Consider the following 20,190-nt stretch of genomic DNA (forward strand, 5'->3'; position numbering starts at 1 on the left):
CATGTAGTCAACTAGCCTATGCATTAGTTATGGAATATAATATAGGTGATCTATCTAGGTCTCATAGATATCAAACATGGTCTCAAGTTTTTCATTTCACATCTTCTCGCTTTAGAAATGTACTGTTATTTTTCTCAGTTACAAAAGGTGATGATTTCCCCGGTCAACTGCATAAAGCATCGCGTCTACTTTGGGGAATATCTCAGTATTCAGAGTTTCCCAGTGAAGTGAGGAGTTTGTGATTTGCGCGAGAGATCTGTCACTCCCGTCGCGTGGCTAAAGCGGAGGAAAAAAGAAAGAAAAGAAAAAAAAAATAGTTTACAAGAGGGCGACCAACAGCTGCCTGAAACCTGGAAAACACTAGAGACAGCGCAGTCAGGCCCGAGTTTATTTCTTTACCGTTTGCTTTTTCTTTTTCGTGTTCGAGTCCAAACCCGGGGGCATCAGTTTTGTTGGGTGTACTTAAGACTTCTGAAGCAAATTTGGAAGGAAAGTGAGTTTATAATGCGCTTTGTTTTGAGGGGCTGTAGTTAGCAAAGGCAGGCTAAGCTACATCCGTTAGACGTAATGTAACTAGAGAGGGATCAGCTGTTAGCCGCTCTGCTACTTTAAAAGTTACTTTACTGAAAATTAAACACCCCGCGTAACTCTCCAAGTTGGTGGTTTTGGACTAATGGATGTATGGTATACGCTTTTATCCATCAACTTCCTACACCTTTCGTCGATAGGTTTTTATCCTGACGTAGCTCTTTTATCCAAACTTCAGCTGTGAGGAGAAAAAAAAATGCACCTTTATTTTTAATTTGTTGCTTTAAACGTTTCGCGACAACGATAGAAAACATCAGCTTTAACGTGTTGTAAAGCGCAAGTTTAAGCCGGCGGTAAATATTTTAAAAGGGTGCGATGTGTCCAAAATAGATTCCTAAGGTAGACGTTTTTGCTGGATCCTCTTAAAACTTTCTCTAAGAGGTTATTTACGTGTCTAAACAAATGTAACTTCTATGATGATCGAATATAAGTCGTACAACGTTTCCATTCGGTTAAAACACTGTAGTTTGTGCTTCTTTCTGGTTTGTGTCAGGCTTCCCGGCTTGAATAGGACAGTTACATAAGAAAACATCGTTCCGTGATTTCTTTGAGCGGTTAGTTCGCGGTTAAAAGGAAACTTTGATTGGAGTTTTGCGTTCGACACTCTTTTCTGACTATAAAGCGCGCACATCAGACTATGTGCCATTTCTTTTGTTGTATAAAGAGGCGAATGGTATTGATAAAAATGGAAGGCAGTTAGGTGTATTTTTGTAAGGGCCTGCCAGACGCACGGCAAACACTCCGGAAAGCGCACGATCTGTCCTTAGAGTTGTTGCTGGTATGCCGGAGAACCTCGAGTGAGTTTATAAACACGCTGTTGTTCTGGATGATGGCGGATTTCGTGGTGCCGCGGCACAAGCGCGGTCCGATGGAGCGGCTGCGCGCGCGTGTCGCCGGATCGAGCTCTTCCGGCGGCATCTTCCACAACGGCATGTGGCTGGTGGGCACCGCTATGGACAGCACGGCGTGGGCAGTGGCCCATGGGCGGCTGTAAGGAGAAACGCAGACCGTTCGCGGGCTGCATCAGCGCTGCCTGCAGACCAAGTCCAAGCGCGCGAACAGCACAGACGCCGCCAGCGGCGGCGGAGCGACGAACGCCAGCGGGGGCAGAGAGGGACAGGCGGCGGGGGCACTGGCCGCGGAGCTGGGGGGACGGAGGGATCAGGACTCCCGAGGGAGCAGAGGCAGAAACAACGAGCGCTGATCACTTGGTAAGTCTAATGGGAAACTAGCTCTGATGACGGCAAGAATGGTAGGCTTTCACAAACCTACTGGGTGATGATTTGAAACTTTTACCCACTGGGCTCTTCCTCCAAGGGGGACTGTAGGAGTGTGCTGCAATTTACTGTATGGAACTCCTAAATGACGATAGGTGCATTAGACTAAGAACCTTAAAAAAATGGCTTGAATGCACGGGGCTGATCGCGGGCCTCGGTAAGTGTGGGCGGCTTCGGCGGGTGTTCTGGACTGAAGTCGCATGGCTGCATCAAGCATCAGCAGCGCTGGGGAGCAGGCTGACCAAAAGTGATCAGGGAGCGCGGCGTCAGCACATATCACATGAGCTCCGTGCTGCGCGCCGTGTTGCCTGAGATGTTTCCAGAGGCGAGATCAGTGTGACGGATCATCTCATGGCCGTGTTTTGGTTTTGCAAGCGTGCTCTTCACCGAAAACCCCAGCGCACAGTTGACTTTTTCAAAGCGTCCTAGCACGCTCTAGTTTTCCTCTAAAATGGGCCCCCGAGTTGCTTAAGTCATGCGTGAGGGCATTTGGAAACTAAGTTGTAAACCAGAGGAAATGGAGCCAAAGAAAATTTACTTTTCTTAGGTTTGAAAAATGTATAATGCGACCATCTGATTGTAGAAGGTTCCTGCTGCATCTGCCTGACACTGGCTCTTATATATTTTCTCGTAATACAAGTGACGTTCAGAAATAAAGTGGCATCAAAGTCAAACTGCTTTGTAGATTCTCACTTTAAACAAGAGGAAGTATTGTGCCCCTCTGCTTGGTCTTAAATAACAGGACTGTTTCCTTCCGCATGTTGTTTTCTCCTTTAAAGATATTGCTATTGTTGGAAAGATGGCACACGAGCAGTGTGTAATGAGGAACCATGGCTGGTTTTACAGAGACAGTCAGGCCCCCTGAAAATGAATAGCATGTAGTTTGTGAGAATTAGGCCACAAAAAAACACTGCAAAAGACAAGTCATGAGTGTAGATTACATAGTCTTCAGCCAAATTCACACGGTACTGCTAGAACCATCAAACGGAACTGATAAGGGCAGCTTTCTTTATGAATGTACTCCTTCACGAAGCATCTATAACATTTGACCAGCAGGGTTTATTATCCTGAGAACTGACAGAGATCTACTGTTTTTTTGTTTTTGTTTTGAAACCAGATGTCCTTTCCTCCTCCATTGCACCAGGAAGGCCATGACATTAGGACTCTTCAGTTTTGGGGTCTTAGTGGTGCTGCGCATGTTGGTGCATTTCTTAAACATCTCAGCTGACGTTTACAGTTTTTGAGGGTAACTATTAGTCTAGAGATTTACTGTAGTTGAATTATGTGACTGAGTAAGTCAATCTTCCAAGTTAGAATATGAGAACATGGTTTTTGTTGACATGTAAACAGTCTGCAACATTTCAACTTTGGATCTGCACTTGAGAATCTCTTCAAACTGTTGCTTTAATCAGAAGCTGACGATCAGTGGTCAATGTTGTCGTTTAAAGGTCCCCCCCACCCCTCCCCCCCCATTGAAATCAGATTGAACACTGGACCATTTCATTGTTTGTGAACTTCTGTACTGGGAGGTAGGGCTGCCCCCTACTTTAAGATTTTTCTATGTCACTAATCAGTGTTTATATAATTTAATTTACGTAAAATACTGGAGGGGGAACTAAACCATAATGACCTACTATATATAGCCTAGTCCTCTCATATCGCTAACATAAAGCTTGTTTGCAAGCACCGGTAAAGGAATATGAATGTGTGTTGGGGAAAATAGCAGGACTATTTAAATTATTTATATTATAAACTAGTCTTTTCTAGTCCGTGCGGCTGCAAAGATTAAAGGGATGCTGACTCGCCATATCTTTCCACGACAGTGACGTGCCTTTAGAGAGAAATGCACTTTCATACGGATTACATAATCAGATCGGTTTTGTTTTCTCATGTCTGTGAGGCAAGTATAGCCTATATTCTAAGTTAGATTATTTTTTGTGACACGCTCCAGTTCATGGAGACTGAGACGGCAGGGAGTGTGCACTGTTTGTTTTATTTATTTTACATAAGCAAAATATTTTGTTGATGTAGTGAGTGTATACAAATAAAAGTAGAACCATTTACAGTTCAGTCAAATTATGTTTTACTCTTACTTGCATAAGCAAAAATGACAGCGTATTTTAAGTTGTTTCCACTGTTATCAGGAAAAAAAAATGCCAGTGATCACACCGGCGCCTCCACTTGGAAATCAGCCTAATCTAGGGCACATTTATCTAGCTTAATGATATAGTGAGCAGCCATGTAAAGTTGCTACTACTTATGTTTCAATTCCAAATGATAACCATAATTTAAGATTGATGAATGATAGGATAATTTTTGTGTTCCCATTTGCCCCAAAAGCAAAAGAAAGAAACAATAGTGTTTCTAAGACCAAACGAGGGAAAAATTCGAGATGGTTATAATGATTGGTCAGTAATTGCTGTTACTCCCCTCAGCTGCTGTACTAAGCCCCAAGTAATTCTTTGGCTGTTCATGTTCTTTGATGTCTGTGCTCTCGTCCACGTGACGTCTAGGTGGTACTGTGCATTAGGGCTAAAACGATTATTCAACATCATTGGCAATCATCATCGCGATAAAAAATGTAGACACAATATGTAATGTAAGAGTCTGCAATACATTGTTTGCTCAGTGTGGCGCAAGACAGTAATTCAACTCTCCCAGATGAAGTTCCAGAGAAGAAGAGACCGGACTCCGCAGCTGAACCTGAAGCAGAGTTTTAAAATGAATAGGTAAATATGTGCTGCATTGCTATCCTCTCAATAACAAAATAAAATAACAAAAAAATGAGAGCGGTGTGAAAACAGTAGTTAAGAAAGCATCTGATCATAGCATGTGGATAAGTTTGCACCAGATCTACATTAGGCACTCCAGTCACGTCACGTTTCTTTATATAGCTCTTTATACAATAAATTCTCACAGTTAAATCACACAGCTTTACAGAATTAAACAACAAGAAAAAGTCTGTGTCAGTCTCCCCTTTCAGTTAAATTAATTATTGATTTTCTGCTGTAAATCGGCTGTCCAATGTTGAGCATAGCTAATGATATAGAATCTTTTTTATTAGTGAACTGCAAAAATAAAAAAAATAAATAAAAATCACTTACATTGACGTGATAGTGTGAATAAAATAATTTATTGCTATTACGCAATCTTCTGACTAGAGTACTGAACGTCTCGATAAAAACACGGTGAAGAAGCCGCAGAAAACAGCAATCACATATGCAAGCTGATGCATATGTAAAAACACGATCATCAAGCATTAAACCGAATGACAATCCCAGGAAGAGGTATAGGGCCATGCAAGCTTTTGGGATGTTGATAGAAGCGATCTATTCCATCTATGTTTTCATCATCATTCTGAATCTGATCCAGGCATTGACAAAAATTCGATTTTCCTCAGCTTTTTGCATTAAACTTAACCACATTCAAGTGTTGATTTAAAAAAAAAAAAATGCATGAAGCTAGAATAAAATTGTTTAAAAGCAGAGGATCTGTTCTTTTTGTCGCATTGCATGTTCAGATATTCCTACAACAAAATATTCTGAGTGCCATTAAACTTTTGTGAAAATGATTAAAAAAAATATGCCTGTAACTTTTAAAAAATAATAATAATAATTTGGCGGGGAAGAGTTAACTAGTTTTTGTTAAGTTTTCTGAGGTGTTAATAAAGGCAATAGAACACAAAGTATAGTGTTGTATACAGTATGTACATTAAGATTTTTAAATAATGTAAAATGTAAAAGATTTTGCTAAACTGTGAAACTAAACAAAAAATTGTCAATTTAAAAAAAAAATTAAATGTTGCATATTATTTAGCCATGCACATCATTGTAATTGTAATTTTCTATTTTTTTTTTTAACGTGTGCCCTCAATCTTCGACGTGCCCCTCCCACTTGATAGACATCTCTTCTTTGATGATGGGCAATAAGTTGCCAAATGACAAGTTTCAATCCAGCAATTAGCACACAACCAATTTTTAATTAAATGCCATCCTACTTCACTCATTCATTCATTCATTTGGTCGTGTTACTAGGTCACAGTGAAGTCACAGTATGAAAGAAAAGACAATTGCACTTTCCATTTGATGTTGATGTCATAGCACCCCTTGTGGTAGCATTGAGTGATAGGTGATTGCATTACTGAACACAATAACGTTTTAAATTGAGTTAACATGAATAGAAAGGTTTGTATTCATTATCTGGTTACAAGAAAGGCTTTCTAATTATGAAGGAAATTTATCTGGTGTTGATTAGTGTAGATTACAGGGTGGTTGCCAAGAATTGTTGAAATAAGGTGACTAGAGTCACAAAGACAAAACATTTAGGTTTAGGGTTTGGCGATGACTACAAAATTGTCATCGGACAATATCTACAGTGAAACTGCGGGGGTTGGGGGAGTTAGGGGCTTACATTACATAAAATTTCATTTACCACATAAACAGAGTAAGGAGAGATGACTGAGGATGATGGCGAATGATTTGCAGATCCTGAGCACCACTGACTAACATCTAATCTTGTAAAATGTGTGGTAAGTACTGCCGCTAACAGAGTACGTGCGATCGAGAATCTCAGAAAGTGAAAAACTAAAAAGTGATCGTGCATTTCAAAAGCAATGTTTTTTCAGTGCCAGGTATAACAGTGGCTCCCTGATGACCCAAAATCTATGTGTAGTATAATTACCCAATAATATAACTGCGAGGGAAAATATTGATATTTTCCTCCTGTCATCGTATATATTCCTTTAGGGGTTCCGTATAAACGTAATTTTCCTCTTTCGAACACGGTATTGGGATGCAGCGGATTGAGGGGGGTATGGGGGGGTCACGATGCTGGCTCAATATCCTGATGTCTGTCAGCCATCGGCGATGGACGATGGGATCGTGTATCTGCCCAACCCTATTCAGGTTAATCATAAGCTAAGACTAGACCAATAAAATGAACACTTTTTTTTTTTTTTTTTTTTTTTTTTTTTTTTTATGGTAATTTTCTAACCCGTGACATTGTTTTATCTAAACGGCAGATATTTAATAACTGCCAGAAATTCTTCAGTAACTGACCAGTCCTCCCACACTTCAACACTCATCTAGATTGATCAAGTCTCATTCAGCTTTGCTACGGTCTAGTTTTCTTTATATGGGATGCTGAGTAATGAGGGAATGACTTTGCTACAGGCTCATATTAGCTTAGATTTAGGTCATTTTGAGGGCTGTGGGCCATCTCACTAAAATCTCTGACTGTTCCCGGCCCACATGAGGAGAGTGTAGGATGCAGCAACTGTTCTGTGAATGTGAATCTAAAGAATGGACCAAACTTGTTTTCCTCTCTTCTGTATATTTTCTTGAGGGGAGAAATGTGATGTGGGAATCAGACCACACACATGATTCTTATTGATGTTTTTTTTTTTATTTATTATTATTATTTTTTTTATGTCTCTTAGGACAGTAAAACAGTGTTAAAGGGTAGTTCGGCCACAAATTAAATGTTGTTCACTCATCCTCATGTTTGTTTCAAACTACATGGAGCTAATCAAATTTAGTAAAGGAAGCTAAGATGTGCTTGTTTGACATGCGAGAACCAATGAGGTTTGCAATGAGGTTTGTTCCCATGCCGTGCAAGCACGTTTGAGGCCCTGTTTACCATATTTGATGTGCTCTGTATATGTGAATAAGAGCCTAAATTAAATCTGTTCATCATATAAAGTGGGCTTTCTCTTTAGGAGATTGTAATTAAACCACTCCATTCATGTGGATTACGTTTTAATGTCTTTATGAGCATAAGTGTCAAAGGTTTTTATGAATGGACTTTTAATAGAGGGACCAAAATCTCAGTTGTCATTGAAAATATATTTATTTTTGTTTTAAAAAAAATTTTGGTTGGAACATTGTGAGGTTGAGTAAATGGTGAGAGAATTTTAATTTTTGGGTGGAGTATCTCTTAAAAGAGACACCGCTCTCCTGTGGCACCTCACTCACAGCAATTATTCAAACAGACAGAGAAGTGCTTATTAGAAATACAACAGCAGAATAGCATCACTCTAAAGTACGTGACAACATGAATGTCATCTTTATTAAAAGTTGCAAGGATGTAGCAGCTTATTTTCTGCACTGTTGTATATCTGAGTGTAACGAATTATTGCAAACGAAAACTGTAGGGTGGGACTTGGTTCTATGCATCAGTTGTTGATAGAGGTCGGCCGATATATCGGGCCGATATTTGTCATTTTTTAATATATCGGCATCGGCCGATATCTGTGTTTAGTAGTGCCCGATTTAAATTCAGGCACGTCTGCGGGCAGCCCCGTGTTATTGGTGCGGTGGAAAGTGCTGCTGCCGCATGTGAAGGACCCCAAGCCAAAACTTTTGGAAGATTCATACAACAGTCCTGGGAGATAAAGGTAGTCAGAGAATTTCACTCTGTAAACGAGGTGGAGTAGATGGCAGCTCTCACAAACACTGCACGTTACAGCGTTACCTCCGCCCCGCTCACAGACAGCCACCCGTGCTCGGGGGGGGAGAGACAGCTGTCCTGGAGCAGCACAGAACGGTGGGGTGAATGACATTTGTTTCGGGTTTGTTGTTCATGGTTTGATGGAGACAATAGCCAGGTTTCCATCCAACTCATTTGCATTTAGGGATGTCAATATTTGATAATTTCCATGATCGATCGTCGTTTAAATTAACAATCAATGAATAAGCTTAATGCTGCAAAATGCGTCTGCAGCGGTATTATTATTATGTGCAAAAGCCACTCGGAAAAAAAGGCTTTCTCACCCGAATTAAAGGGGGGTTTAGTCTGAATAAAATGCTAGTAGCAGGACTGTAAAATGAATATGTAATTATGATCTTTTGATAAAATGAAGGGAGCGCGCTGTACATTTGAGATCATTTTACTTTGTTGACTGTTTTCCGTCAAGGAGACCGCTGAATGCGCCTCTTTAAATAGTTTTGTGGTGCTCGTTGTTGTATTTGAAAACGCAATTGCAATGTTTTCAAATGACACTATAGTATTAAAGATAAAATTATCCCAAACGTAACTGTGGCGCATGTGGCTGTGCTGCGCAGTCAGTGAACCGCTTTTTTCACATTAAACATTTTATGCGAGTATTAATGACCAGTGCTTTATTTGATCCTGCTCTGCAAAATGTTCGATTTTGAATTTTTGCATTCCGGTAGGCCTATTTGTTTTAAAAAAATCCTGCATTTACAGTGTATTAGATCGTGACAGTGCATGCGTCCGTGCAGACGAGGACGAGCGCGCGCGGGTTTGGCTAGATGTATTTGGAGGTTATTGCTCACGTCTCGTTCTGCACATATCCAAATGTTTCCATATTCGCGATGTATCTGAATGTTAAACTATAATATTTTTTAATTTTTTTAATGTAAACTAGACTGAAAATATCATCCTCTTCACATGAGCAAAAACGTCCTTGGCATAACAGCAGAGTGGACCGGTATACTACGGTCTATTTAAACTGACCAGTGTAACCTTTTATATATTTGGTTGACTGTACTTAATCTTAATAATGAACAGACTGCGATGTAAGTTTGAAGTTAGAATGCACTTTAGATGTTCTGTGTCATTTATACCAAACACAATGTTGCTGGTTGCTAGTGTGTTTGCAGCACTACTATTATTTATTTTTTATATATATTATTTTTTATATTTTTCAGTTTAATTGATTTTTATTTATAAAATTTTATTTCTTTTTATTTAAATGTATATTTAAGTTAACATTTATGTTCCAACAAACTTGAAAAATTCTGCTTGATAAATGCTCTAAAACTTTTATGTAAATGATTGACTTTAAATGATTGACTTTATTTAATACTTGGTCAGTTTATTGATTTGTTTGGTTAACTTTAGATATTTTTTTTTTTATTTGTAATACCGTGCAGTGCACAAAATTAAGATTCGAGAGATGGTTCAAGTCAGTGCTCAATAAATTATAAGTTTAGAAATGTTGTGCATCCACTTATTATAAGTGTGACATTTTAGCATGCAAATGAAGGGGAAAACTTCAAGATATCGGCCCTAAAAATTGGCAGCACATATCGGCCATCGCCTGACCTCTAAACATCGGCATCGGCTATAGAAAAACCCATATCGGTCGATCTCTAGTTGTTGATTGGATGTTGAGTAGTGGACGTTGCACTCAAAAGTGGAGGCAAATGAACATGAGTTTGGAGGGGTGTGTTTAAAGGGCCGTACACACCGGGACGAATATCGGCGCGCGTTATTCGCCAGCGTTTTTCAACGCGTTTTTTGTGTTCACACCCAAGCGATTTTCGCTGACGATGAGCCGAGTGAACATGCAAATTCATTCCCTGACATTAGATGGCGCTTAATGTAAAACAGAAATACTAGAAATACTAGTTCTCTTTTATCAAGATTTTTGTAATCGCTGTCGCGTTTGTCATATAGTTCTTTGTGTTCCGACACCAACGAGACCAGCAACTCTACATTAATCTTGCCTTGCATCTTCTTCGTCTTTATTTCTTCCCGGCAGTGTAGACGCTACTTGGCGTATATCTTCTTCGCCGTTACGTATGTGTGCTCAGCAAGACAGTTTTGTGTTTGAGCGCCCCCAAGTTGTGTTTTACTGTAACTTCAGAAGCTCCAGACACGTGTGCAAAAGCGCCATTCTCATTGGTCGTATAGTTTTTGACGCGGTGCGTCAAACCAAAAAAAACGAACCCGAGGTGTTTTTTAAAAAATGACGCTTTTACGCGTGGCGTTTTTCGCGTCGGTGTGCACACTGACATTGGCGCCCTTTGTTTAGTCACGAGGCGTTAAACGTCGGCGAATATCGCGCGCGAAATTCGTCCCGGTGTGAACAGGCCTTAAGAGAACTAAATGAGTGCAGAAGTCTGGCATACATCACCAGAGAGAAGTCTGATGTGTAAATGGAAGATGTGTTTGATGATGAAAATTATGAGATCATAAACAAACATGCATGGATAAATGGACCTGGTTCACAATAACTTCTACAGCAAACATTTAGATAAAAATGTTAATTTTTATTTCATTCTCACTTTAACATAGTCATGATATTTGTCATGCAAATAATCTTAATAATCCACCTACAAGGAAGCGCTCCTGCACTTACGGCGTTTAGCCTGAGTTTTACACTGAATGAATTTACATGCAGTGTTTTTAATGTGCTCGAATGATTGAGTGCTTTTAAGCTGATATTGATTAAAAACTTAATTGATTGTTAATTAAAGATGATTAACCATTCACATCCCTTAACAGAAGACATATAGAGACTCGAGGTCAGGCTGTTTTATCTTGGATTATAGTGAACATCTACCAAGAACATCTTTAAAAAAAAAAAAAAAAAGTATTAAAAAAGCTATAATATCAATTGTTTTGACTTGCTGATTTTTTTTTTTTTTTTAAATATATTAGTTGAGAAAATGCATGAAATGTTATGGAATGTTTGTTCTCTTAATAAAATGCACTTCTAGTGGTCGACTGATAGTGGATTTTACTGATAGCTAGGTTGGACCACAATGGCCGATAACCGATTAATCAACCGATAATTTTGAAAAAGGATACTGAATATGAAAACTAAAATAGTACTGAACTTTATTACACACACACACAAAGTACTGAACCTTACTTTTCATACGGAATAAAAAATATTCATATTAATTATACATTGATCATTAATGTTAGTTCATTAACCAATGTTAGCAAATGCAACTTGAAAATTAAAAAATATATTTTTACATTTTATAAAAAAAATGAACACACTCTGACTCTAACCTTAATGTTACAAATGTAATCCTATTGTAAAGTGTTACCATTTCATATAAATCCAAACAGTCATGCTTAGATATTTAAGCATGATATTTAAGTATTATATTTAAAGGATGGATGAACATACCAGTTTGCTTTCTCACATCACAGCTTTAAATCTGCAACTAACAAATACATTATGACCAGCTGGGTATAAACTAATGCATGTAGATGGTAACAATCATGACTACATTTGGTTCTATTGGCACCCTTCTATTGTCTGTTTTATATATTTTTTTGAAGTGTTTTTGTTTTTTTATAACACAGTTTATAGTGTCAAAACAAACAGCACGAGGAGTCAGTGATTGACATGGATTCTTGCCGATAGTTCCAGCAATTGACTATCGGTGCAGATTAATCGGCAAAACCGATCAATCGGTCGACCTCTACTTGTGTCAGTGCGAGACTATTTAAGTGAACTGTAAAGAAAAAAAGTTATAATAAAATCTTCATGTTGAAAACACTTTGTTCATGTTAACTACACAGTAAGGTCAGCGTTGGTGGGTTGATATGTTTTATGCTCTAGCGGGACTGTTAGGTTAGTGTTGTAGAATACGTGCTAGTGTTTTATTCTATCTGGCCAAGTAGGTTATGTTTTGCATTTGGAGCAGTCAAACTAGTTTGGAGGTTGTTTGACAAAGGCTGTAGTTTGAAAGAAAGCATGTCAGAGTTTGGCTGTCGGACAGTGCTGCTGTAGTTTTGGGATGGTCATTCTGGTGTGATGCACAGCATTTAGCATGACTCAGGTCTGCTCACATTCACCCCTCCCCCCGCTCGCCCACACCTATGACTCACTGTTGTTCCCAGTGGACCCTGGATGGCTGAATGTCTCTGTGCACTTTCACACCAGTCTCGCATCCTTAAACAGGAAGCGTGCGTATGCTGTCCCACGCTTATAGCCTGGTCTTACAGAGTGTACTTGGGCCACTAATTATTAAAGGAATAGTTCACCCCACCCAAAAAAATAAAAACATATGTCACAAACATATGACTAATCATGACTTTTCCTTCAGTGGAACATGAGACACATTCTATTTAATAAGAAAAGTGTAAATTGCATGGATTGCCAATGAAGAAAGAAAATTATTTGTGTTTTTGTAAGTGTGTGGGGTGTATTTTTTTTTTTTTTTTTGGGAAATATAGGTTTTTAAACACATATCTTGTTGTTTTTGTGTATTTTTTTATAGTGTAGGGGGTGTTGTGTTGTAGTTTGCTAGTGCTGTAAGAGTGTATCTTGAACATGAAGTATTGTGCCGAAATGTAGTGCATCTAGTTGTTTTTCCCTTCCTCGCAGTATGACTCAACATAACTCACTGTTCTTGTTCAGCACTTGGATTGCATCTGGCCTTTCACAGCTACTGACCTGGGGTTAACCAGGGCTCAGGGCAGAAATGCAGACGCTGAAAAAAAAAAAAAAAAAAAAAAAAAAACGGTGTAGGTAAAAATTACATTTTTTTTTTTTTTTTTTTTTTTTTTTTTATGAAATGATTAGATTTCTATTATTTAAATTAATTTTAAAATTTATCAAAATAGAATTATTTTAATTGTAAGGTTTCACAATGTTACTTGTTTTATTTTTTTTATTTTTTTATTTATTTATTTTTTGAATAAATGCAGTCTTGGTGAGCATAAGAAGCTTCTTTGTAAACCTTAAAGGGGACATAACAGTTTCTGCCAGTCTCATGTTAATCTTGAGTCAGACCCGGCACCAGCGCTGCACTGATGAGGGGGCAGCTGAGATAACCAAAAAAACTTATGTGGCCCATTCACGTATTTGTCAGACCGTAAACAAACCTGCCCGCTACTTGTACAACTATTAGGAAGTATCTAAGTATCTACTATTAGGAAAAGTTACTAAAAGGTATTGAATAAAACAAAATTACATAGGCAACAAATTCAAAAATCTGACTTCCAGGAATTAATGTTTTGTCTAAGTGATACCACCACAACCACCAGAAATACTCAATTGTGTCTGCTTTACAATAATACACAAGCTCATTGTGACTGATTCCCTGACTGGCATAACGCATTCATTGCGACCCATTTAACAGATGCCCCCGTGGTGCAGGCTCTGTCTTGAGTAATATTGTTTGTAGAGTAATATGGAATCCTTCATATTTCTGAAGAGTCTTCAGTTTTATCAGATGGATAAACTCTCTGTAAACAGCCGAGCTCCTGGAGGTGTGCTGTGGCCAGAGCTAAATAGTCACAAGCATGTTCATGTTGTTTATATTTTTTTGCACTTTTGTGCCGATTGCCAACAGAAAACTGAAATTTGATGCTGTTTTAGTTGCCGCCTGAGTAATTTTGGTGCGACCACCGCGGTGTCCAACTCATAAGCGCTGCCATTTCTGTTGCATTTGAGAAACATCAAATGGCAAACAAAACGAATGTGAAACTAAACCACGCTACATATTAGCTGCACAGCTGTTTATCAGCTCGGACCGCGATGCAAAGAAACTTGTCCGAACTCTGAACAGTTTTACTCGGGAACCAAAGTTGATTTCGTGACACTGTTACTCATAGGCGGAGGGTGAACCAACTCCAGGGTAAGGCTAAAAGCAGCCAAATGCATTAAACATCATAAACCCATCTTTTTAGGCAACAACCAAACCAGACAAAAAGGGTGTCATGTAGGCTAATAAAATGTGTTTAAAGGGACTGACTTTGTATTTAATGTGATTACAATTTAATAAAAACCTTCGAAATTGATAATTAGGCTATATAACTTTTCCACGGTTATTCAAACAGCGAATAAATTATATAGAAAGCCACATTATCAATAACTCTGATCTTTGGCGAGTTTAAGTTCTATCAAAAATTTTTTTTTTGTAAAACTATCGTTATAAATCACTGAAGCTGTATACACTGTGAAATGAATCTCTTACTTGCATTGTACGTGCATCTGTGCTTTGTTGTTTATGATGAGTGAATTTTACAGAATTTAGTCAGAAAACAACCTTTTGGGAGAGAAATTCAAGCACTTTCCAGTGACTTTCAAGCATTTCACACAACTATTTTCTGCACTTTTAAGCTCTGAAAGGATCCAGTTTAAATGCTATTTTTAATGAGATGAACAAAATATACTTTGTGGTAAGCAAACACTTTATAAAATCACTATTATAAAATATCAAATCATCAAGAAATCAGATTTTGTCAGAATTTTACACTTTTTGTGTGTGTGTGTATGAAGTAAGAAAAGTCACAAACTTTTCTTCAATTTTCTACTAAATCACACATCACTGAAGTTGGTCAGTTCCGTATGCTAGAAGAATAATGGTACATTTAATAAGAGTGGAATATGTAAATTTTCTGTATATAAAAAGTAGATTTTGCACCTGTTACTGTTGTTAATAAAAGTAAATTTTGTTTGCATCTTAACTGAAGCTTAGTGCTTTACTGTCAAATCTGTATAAACAAATAAAAGGAAAATAAACAAGAAATGAACATGAAATATTATTAGTAACTGCACAGTTATTTTAGGATTAAATGATCTTTATTTTGAATACTCCCACACACCACCCCCAGCGCTACCAGATCTGCTCCTGGCACCACAATCTGGAGAACTTGGTGGCGCTGGTGGCACTGCTCTTAAATGTTAGTCTGGAGAAACAATTGAATGGAAAACCGGGAAAATAAACTGCATCCAGTGTTCACGTAATGCTGGGTTCTTTGGGAAGCTGAACAAGGTTATCGTTCCCTCATAACCAAAATCACACTTTTTTTGAAGACATTCTTCTTGAGCAAGTCCTGTGCAGTGTTGCCGACAACTTCCGTGACCCAAATGGCTGATTTTGCTTTTGCTCTGGTTGCTCTGCGCACTCTCTTCTGGGAGAAGTGCCCATAAAAGGAGTTCTGTCCTTTATGACATCATACAGGGCCATACTTGGGGGAGAAAAAAAATCTTTCCAAAATGTATTTAAACCTGGAAGTGAGTGTATTTGGCACAGAAATACTGTCATACGTCCAATTCATTTTTTTTTTTTAAACTTTGGCCATATTTAGCATGAGAATCCAACTGTTTAACAGTGTAAATAACTCAGAATTCATGCAAGTGCATCAGGGCCCCCATCCCCCACCTTTAAAACAAATCTTACCGACCCAAAACCTTTAAACGATTATGTTCTGCATCATTTACCGTTACTTTAAATTTGATGTTGATAAAACTTTATAATTAACATCCATATTGAGAATTCAAATTGAGAATGTAATTGATTTATTTATTATTTATTTATTATTTATTATTTATTATTTATTTAGTTGTCATGGACTATAAACTGTTGTTGTTGTTTTTTTTATGTCCTTATCAAGGTACAAAAAAAATCTGATACTGCAACCTACCAAATTAAACACTAGAAATAATACCTGCATATCATCCAGCAATTCATTTGTAAATTAAATGTAATCCATAATTGCATGTTAAAGTAAGCTTGCTCATTTGCCAGCACAATGCAAGGGTTTTGCAGGCGGTTACAGTGTATTGTTAATGCAGTTTCTGTTGTATTCTGCGTGGTTACTAGGATGTTGCTGGGTGGTTACTAGGGCTGTGCGATTAATCGAAATCATCATAAAATCACGATTTGAGCATGTGCGATTTCTAAATCGCTTTATAGCACAATTTTCCGTGGTCCCGACCTCCTGCAGTATGCTATCTGAACCAGTCAGAATGCAGCGCGGCTAAATGTAGTGCGAGAACAGAACAGACTGGGCATATACCTACGTTACTCCAGGTTCACACTAGAGCCCGACCGATATGGATTTTTGGGGGCCGATGCCGATATTAACTTGAAAAGAGCCGATTTATAAGCCGATATTTTGATTTTGAAAATAAACTGGATATTAGACCCATTTCCTATAAACTACACTTACACAAAAATATCTGCCTGTTCTATGTATGTGGGCTGTATAAACCATTTTCCAGAAGGGATTATGTTAAAAAAAGCCTTAGATTACAGTCTCAATGACTAAACAATTGCACATCAAAAGTATATATTTTTTAATGATCAAAAGAACACTGCATTAGAGGAATCTTTGCAGAAGTAGTCCCACACTTTGCTGCTACAGTGTTCACCTTTTTCAGCCATCTGTAGGGCAGAAAGAGAGACAGAGAAAAAATAAGCATGTGTATTAATAATATCACCATGTATCATTACTCATGTCATCATTAGAATTATAATAATAATAAACAGGGATCTCCTACATAGGCAAAAATGAGAAATATAGAGAATATATATATATATATATATATATATATATATATTATATATATATATTATTTTTTTTTTTTTTTTTTTGTCAAGCAATAGGTATTACCTATTACCGTCTTATATTTAACTATATTATTACAACATTTTCCTGTTATGTCTGTAAAGCTGCTTTGAAACAATCTGTAAAAAAAGAAGAAAAAAAAGTGCTTGTTCAGCTCACATTTATTTACATGTCCCCTCTGGTTTAATATTTCTGACGCACCTACTGTAGTTACTGTAACTACACTATATTTGCTCTCACAGACACATTCACAACGGACCCGTATATCTTCTCCTCTTCTCTTTGTGCAGTCTGAATCAAAACATCGTCATGCGCTGGCGAACGTAAAGTTAGCCTACTGTTACCGGAAGATTACGGAATCAATTCGAAATTGATTGGTTAACGTTAGTGTCATGAACACACCACTGTCAATTTTGAGAAGAACCACCTTCAAACAAGTTAATAGCAAGCATTTAAGGGGCCTGCTAAAAAGGAAGCTATGTTAGCGTTAGAATAACGTAACAGTTGTTTTTTCGAGGCACGCTGTACATAACTTCTAGTCATTGACTACACGCGCCCCCCTGCCACACCACAGTTACACGGTCATTATGTGGGAAACACTGCAGATATATTTAGAATAAGTTAAACGCTAACGTTATAGTTTGACCTCTTATTAACGTTCGCGCTCTTCCACTGATAAACATGGTAATAGCTTTGTGGCTAATCTAATTTAGCAATGCATTAGCGGCTGTAAGTGATGTTACAGAATATTTAGAAGTGATAATGATAGGACCGTTAGCTAGAACTACCACACTGTTTTTATATACAGTGTATGAACTAAATCTACAATCATTTCACATGACGAACGACAGACTCACCGTCAAAAGAGTACATCTCTGTGGCTCGGCTGATGGCTTTCTTCTGTAGTGGATTTCTGGCGCTGTTGTCAACTGGGGAGTTGCAGAGCTCCCTCTGGTGGGCAAACTATGCAACACTCATAACATGAGTGAAGCATGAGACTCTGTTTCTCATGTTTCATCGGCCGTTATAAACGCCGATGCCGATTTAAATGCAATTAGCTCATATCGGCCGATAATATCGGCCGGCCGATATATTGGTCGGGCTCTAGTTCACACACTGTCTGTGATGCATATTTTTTCCGAGCCCATGTTAACGGATCAGAGCGTTCACACTGCATGCGGAAAAAGATGTGAACAGAAAAGGTTAGAAATAGAAAGGTGCGAAAATAATATCTAGCGCATGAGCACAGAGAGAGTTGTGAGTGCACAGGATGCAGTTTGAGCGAGAGGAAGCACGTATTAAGTGCGCGCACTCTCTCCGGGCGAGAGCAGCATGTATCTGAGCACGCGCGTCTGGTTTTGTGACAGAACGAAGTATATCTGGGTGAGAGGGGACTGATTCGCGCTCGCGCATTATTTTAATGTGCTTTCGCGTTACAATAATGCGCTCTCGCTGCTGCTTCTGCACCGCATACACATACTGTATACACACTGCAGATGGAGTACGTGTGAACCTGTATAATGTATAACAAATCTATTTCAACACCTGAGGCACCGCTACAATGAGCTCTATGACCAATGCATGGCAAAAAAGAAGAAAAAAAAATCCCTGGACACAGGATTTATTTATTTTATTTATTTTTGCCATATGTCTAGACATTTTGTAACACATTTACTTAGTGATTATTTTGACTTATGTCTGTTCTAGAGACATGTTACAACTTTTTTGATAAAGCTCTAATTGGTTTTCTTTTGGAAATATGTTTCAAATTCATACTGAATGCATTTATGACTGTAAACCATGTTTTTGTATAGATATCGTGATTGAAATCGAAATCGCAAAATTGATCGAAGAAATCGCAAGAGTTTTTTTTTTACATATCGCACAGCCCTAGTGGTTACTTACAAGCTCAAATTAAAAGCAGCCCACCCCCATGTCTCTGATATGCTTTTCTGTAGATATTGCTTATCGAAGCCATTTAATGAAGTAAGAAGACACCTAAGAATCTACATGATTTGAGGTGTCATTCATGTATGTAGCACAGGACGTTACATACCAAAGTTTACTGTTTGAGTTTGTACTGCTTTGTCTTGGCAAAGAGCACTAATAAATGAACAGCTGGTTTGAATTGCACATACAGAATTTTGGCTGCCCTTAACCATTTAAGGACTAATTACTAGCTTCACTAAAGGACGTTAAACACTTGTTGGACTTTTCCCCTCGTTTGTGAAGTAGCTGTAACCGCAAAACTGAGTGTAGTGACCCGAGTCTTTGCACTAGTATTGATCGCTGCACTCAAACGGTGCACTCTGCCCTTGGGCCAAAATCGCTGGTCCTCACCCATACGGTCGGGGGTTGTCCATTGTAGCAGGCAGGGCATCAAAGGCGATCTGAGCTTGCGCTGTGCATGGCCAGGAATTTGGCACACTCACGCACCCCTCCATGGTCTGTGTGCTGACTCTTTTGTTGTGGGATACGCGTTCATACACATGGTAATTAGACTCATGTGGCTCAAGCCTGCGGTGGAGGTGCTTCTGAGCGGGGGAGGCACAAAGATGGAGGGAAAGTAAGAGTGCAAGAGATTAAGAGACGTATGTCAGTTAAAAAAAATAGCTTTGGGAAGAGTTTTAGCATGTTTGAAAGAAAGGCCTTTTTCGTGGGTGTGCCGCCCAAGTGAGGTTGTCTCAGAAAAGCGACTGTAGCTGATACAGAGACCAGTTTTTCAGGTTCAGAAACTCTGCAGTGTGCTGTGTTGGGAGGGGAGTTCACTTCAGACGGGACGCATGCCTTCACTCATGGCTTCACACAACAGCTCATGTCTGTACGAATGGGTCGAAACCTGCTCATTTTCAACCCTCATTTTGTTCCTATTAAACAGCACACACTTTGAAATAAATATTTTGGCTTCCCATCATGCACCAGCCCCCCAAAACTATGTGACAAAAAGAAGGGGAGCTTCAGTTCCTGTGACATGGCATTTGTGTGCTCAGAGTAGCCATAAATTAGTTGTGGTTAACATTATAGTTCCAAATTGTGTGGTGTAATTACACGATCACATTTAAATTGATTGAAGTGTCATGAAAGCCCTCTGGTTTGGCACTGGTCGTTCACACCTAAGACTCTGGGAATGTGGAGCGTAGGAAGAGAGGAGAAAACAACCAATAAGACACAGACCTACAACACACTCATTATACAGAGTAATAAATATTAAAATGTAAGTGGAGCAATAAAAAAAAATGTTGGGGTACTTTGCTGT

The 20,190-nt window shown here is 38.6% G+C and overlaps 1 pseudogene; it reads left to right on the forward strand.

Moving 5' to 3' along the window:
* The first annotated feature begins 1,568 nt into the window (after window positions 1-1,568).
* The window catches only part of LOC122147510, a 30,680-nt pseudogene continuing 12,058 nt past the window's right edge, over window positions 1,569-20,190 (forward strand).

Source organism: Cyprinus carpio, chromosome A14, assembly GCF_018340385.1.
Source record: "Cyprinus carpio isolate SPL01 chromosome A14, ASM1834038v1, whole genome shotgun sequence".
Taxonomy (NCBI): domain Eukaryota; kingdom Metazoa; phylum Chordata; class Actinopteri; order Cypriniformes; family Cyprinidae; genus Cyprinus; species Cyprinus carpio.